Consider the following 5,257-nt stretch of genomic DNA (forward strand, 5'->3'; position numbering starts at 1 on the left):
TGTTGCTCCTCAAAGTCTCCTTATTCTGCATCCATACAGTAGATATGACAACTGTCATTCAACACTATTACAGTTGAAATACCCTCTAGGGATTCAAACCTAGAGGTTTTAGAATTAAGCATTCAAAGGCCTAGCCCTGCATGGATGGCTCTGCCAACTTCAGTTTCTCTTACATTCAAAATGTCAAAATCTGGCATTCTTTTCTATCCTGAATACGAAGCAGCCTGTGGATGTTGGCAAATGCTGGCAAGAAACAAAAGGAAGCAAAGCTCTTACTCATCTCTGGTGGAAGCTGAGCCACAAACCTGGCTCTTAAAGGCAGCAGGAGTGTAGGCAGCATGCACCTCCAAGCCCTCAGGAGGAAAACAAGGCATTAGACCTGGGTTGCTTCAGATTGGGAGGGCTGAAAACTGCACAGAGTTTGGAGCCCCCAAGAATAAAGGGTAGTCATCCCAGAAAGGATAGGCAACAGTCACGCTGTCTAAGCCAAAGTTGTACAGCTTTGAAGCAATGGCTAAGGAAAGCTTTTGTCCTCCACAAGGTGACCGAGACAAATGGGCTATAAGATTTGCAGACTTCTGCTGTGCAGCTTTATGTGTTTTGTAAAGCCCTACAGCAAGGGTGTCCAACCTTTCACCTTCCCTGGGCCACATTAGAAGATGAAAATTTGGTTTGGGCCGCACATACATTTGGTTTGGGCCACGGGAGGGCAGCCCTAGCCGTCCTCCGCAGCCCCGCTCCAAGCACGCTTACCAGCAGCTGCGATCTCAGACAGCAGAGGCTGACAGCTTCAACTCTGGCGGCTTTATGGGACTGGGAGAGGGTCCACCTATTGATGGGGATGGTGCAATGCAGTCACGCAGCCCCCCTCTCCCCTCCCCTCCCGTTCCTTCCTTCCTTCCCTCTCTCCCCCCCTACCGTTGTGACATGCCCTGGCCGCATTCCGGCAGCAAGTGTCGGCAGTGTAACTTGAAACTTTGGAATTTCTTTAAAAATAAAAAATTGCACTGGGCCGCATTATGAGCCGACCTGGGCCGCATGCGGCCCTCGGGCCGCAGGTTGGACAAGCCTGCCCTACAGAGTGCCAGGTTCTTGACCCTCGCTGGAAACCCTGCCTATGGAACCATTCAGAACATCTTCCTCTCCTGATGATGAAGTGGGCACCCAGTTGTTAGCAGGGAAGGCGGGGGCTCCTGCTCAAATATTTACCTCCCCGTTTGTATTTTTCTCCAAGTCTTCTAGTATAACCAACATTCTTGAATTCTGGAGGCCAGAAGTTGGAGGGCACAACGTGTGGGTACATTTATGTAGTGCCTGATGTTCTCTCCAGTGGCAGAGCATTCCTTGCCAACTTAGGCTGACCCAATCCCTGGTTCAGTAGTCTATATACTATTCCAGGCAAGTCAAGGGGCACTGTTGGGTCCCTTGCCAAAGGAAGTGAGATAGGCTGGAGCAACCGTTTTTATACAAGGAAAAGCAAAGCAATTAAATGTATTACTTTCTTCTTCTATACTTTTGCAGTAATGGACAAAGTAGAAGCAAAGCTCCAGTGCCTAGTACAGCATACCGTAATCAGAAAGTGTCCATTATTTAATTGATATTAACCTAGTTTCTTCACAAGGATGGCTTGCTCTGCCCCTCCCCGACATGTTTCTGAGGAGATCCGCCCCAAATGTAACCAGAATAGAGAAAAGCATGAATTTCACACTGTGATGGCTGAAAGCATATGGCTGAAAAGTCATCCTTCTTTATTCATTCCCCCAACTGGGGACCCTCTTCTTCACAGCTAAAGGCCTAATGTTCTTGAGGTTCAGTGATCACACAAACAAGAGCATCTTCCCATTCATATATTAACTTTTAAAACTGCTGCTGAGCTACAGCTTTGAAGCTGCAGTTTAAGCACCAGAGGCCCTACCAAAGGAGATGTAGTGTCATGATAAGATACTTGTTTTGCAGGCAGGAAGTCCCAGGTTTAATTTCCAGCACCTTCATGTAGGGCTAGGGAAGAATTCTGATTGTAATTCTGCTGTGCTACTCTGTGTCTAGATGGCGTCTGGCATGGTATAAGGTCAGAGATAGCTAACACACATCCTCTTAGGAAGACCCTCACAGTGCTAACTTTGTGAAACCAGCAACCACTAAAGAAACCTACTCATCCCTTGACAGCAAACCCACACAGCTCCAGCACACGGAAGAGACCTCAGTATAGGACAGATCTGTGCAACTTGAATTTTGAATCTGAGTATAAGCATTGATGCGATAATGACATGGGTGAGCCATACATGGTCCTGCAGCAGTTATTGGGACTACACTTCCCATCTGCCCTAGCCAACACAGCTAAGGGTGGGGGACAACAGGAGTTGTAGTCCAATAATACCTAGAGGGCCACATCTCTGCCACAAGGGAAAGAAAAAGTAAATGAATGCTACCACCTTTATTTTATTCATTTTTAAACTGGGGGCTTTCAAATCCTTATACCTTTTCAGATTTCTGCGGTGTATCACAGGACCCTCATTGTCTGCATTAAGTTCTAGGTTCCATGCTCAAGTCATCCAGGGTAGCTGCTTGTCTTCTTAGGTAGTCTTTTATTTCAACAATAGCCTGGAGTAAGGGGGCCAGCAGAGGAGGAAAGGAGCCCTCCACGCTCCTCTGTGCCAAGCACAGAAACAGACAGGTTTTGCATCAGCATCTGGTCCTCCTGCCTATTTCTGTGGCCCCAGCTGCCACCAAGTAGGTGTGGTTTTTTAGACAAGGAAAATGGCTGTATTCCTTTGTTGCCACAATTCAGCTACTGTATATGGATTGTTTGAACCAGAGCAACCACTGACTTTTACCATCACACACCAACTTTAGCAGCAGGGTTAAGATGGAGGCCCTGGTGGGTTCAGGGCAGGTCAACATGCCGCCCATGGAAATCACCAACTTCTTTTCTAGAGCTGAGACTTGTTACTGCCTACAAGTAAGGAGAGCGTATATGTAGCATCCTGACTGAAAAGGGCCATGTGTCCATGTTATTCACCTTTTGTCCCTTTAAAGTTCTTTAAAAATAGCTATTTCTGGGTATAATAATGAAGGGGCAAATAATGCAGGTATGCACCCTTGACACAGGATAGGTTATTCACCGTTTGCTGTTTCAAAAATGGGATGGGAAAAGGATTTCCTTTCTATGTCTATGTACTGTAAATAATGCTGCACAGAACCTCCAGCAGCTGGTTTCCAGTTTAAAGGCGTGGCCACAGGCTTGAGTTTCAAAAGCTGAGCAGGGTGGCTGAGGATGAACGTTTTGGAAATTGCTCATGTGCTGGGTTACCATGAGTCGGAGGCAACTTGATGGCACAAATTTTTTCTCCCCCTAAAAATCATTTACAGTGTGAGATTATAATCATCTTTTTAAAATACTGTGTAATGCCAAGTTTTTTACTGAGCGGTTTCTTTCCTGGACCAATCACAGTGGTGGAACCCAACCCATCAGAGACAACATATACTGAAAAATGACAATAAACCTAACACTGAGGTAATACCACTGGAAACCGTTCCACCCCACCCCCCCACCCCCGGTAAAGCACACATGTGAGTCTGGTTCATTGGGCTACTGGATGATTGACCAAATAACACAACAAATTAAATGGATATGAAAACATATCTTTCAAGAAGTGTCAGAAACTTCTAAAAGGGAGAGACTCTGTTGGAGGCATTGTAAAGAGATGTTCTCTCTCTCTCTCTCTCTCTCTCTCACACACACACACACACACACACACACACACACAAATTCCAAGAAGCCCCTTTCAGAATGAGTCCCAATTTGAAAACCACCACCTTCTACATAACAACACACAGATACCTGTCAAAACTGATCCAGTTCAAATGTGTTTGGCAAGAGGATCTCAGCCCAAGGACTCTTCCCTGTGCCACAAATGTCCTTAAATTGGCACCTGAATATCAGCCGTTCCAGAGCACAGGCTGCGCTGATTCGGATGTTAGCAAAGTCGTTTGGACCCTAGAAGAAAAGAATCTGGAAAACATATTCAACACATACGCCGCACTAAACCAACAAAGGTTTTTATTCTAACCTGAATATATAAAAAAAAGTTTCAGCTTCCTTTGATTTTTTTTTAAACACACATTTCCTAGAGAGATGCCTAAAAAATAGAATTCAAACATTTACACAAAGCCTGCTGGAGTCTGGCATAAAAATATGGTACACAGCCATATAAATGGAGCCGTGCAGCTGGGTAGAAATGTCCTTTAAGTCCTTGCTTGGGGGCATGGCGCCCTCCCTGCCGCTGTAAGGGGGCGGGCGGGGGGGAGGAAATGAAAGAGAGGCTGCGTTACGGCCAGACTGGGAGTGGGCAGGAGGGTATCAACAACAAGGCAGATTTGCAACCACTGGAAAGCTTACTGGAAACCCTCACGTCGTGGCGGGCAGGAAGGAGGGAATAGGTTAGGGATGTCTACTCCTGGCCACCGCCTACATCCTGGGGTCAGCACCTCGCTGGATCTAATGGGCACTGGCCCTCACTACCTTTAACTGCACGTGAGGGGGGGAATTGTGTCTTAGAATACCCTGCCCTAGATTAAAACATTATAAACTCTTTCCACATATACAGCTGGATTAGTGAAGGTGAAAGCAGGAGCCAAGCCTTGACATACATATCAATTCTGAGTATGGAGGGGAGCTTCTTATCTGCGGGATCACGAATGCTTGACAGCCGGCACCCCTTGCAACTGGAAAGGATACCGATACATCCAGTGAAACACCTGATGGTCTGTTTGCAACTAGCCGGAGTGAGACAGACACAACTCACACTTTCTTTTCTGTTGGATGCAGGGGGCATTTCTGTCCTGGCGTTATTTCCAGCCCACACATCCCTTGGCCTAGCATTATCCTCCAAATCCTATGAAAAACTGCAAAGGGAAGAATCCTGTAGCATTTTGTTTCCCTTCTCCTGCAACCTGTGTTCACGGAGTCTGCCAGGCAGCGGATGACTGTCTGTGGTGAGCAGGGTCAAGGTCCACCCACACTTCCCCACCACCAGTGCCTTGGAGGGATCCCCTTAGAAGATTGGGAAGGAAGGAAGGAAGGAAGGAAGGAAGGAAGGAAGGAAGGAAGGAAGGAAGGGCTACCTACAGCTGCAAAAGCAATGGGCAGTTGCTTCCTGCTGGGAGAAGTAAGTTGGAAAGGGGAAAAAAAACAATAATAAAAACCACTCCATGGCATGCCAGGGTCCGAGTGCAGCAGCAAAAGTGTGAAGGGCAA

This window comes from Pogona vitticeps, chromosome 2 (assembly GCF_051106095.1).
Source record: "Pogona vitticeps strain Pit_001003342236 chromosome 2, PviZW2.1, whole genome shotgun sequence".
NCBI classification, from domain to species: domain Eukaryota; kingdom Metazoa; phylum Chordata; class Lepidosauria; order Squamata; family Agamidae; genus Pogona; species Pogona vitticeps.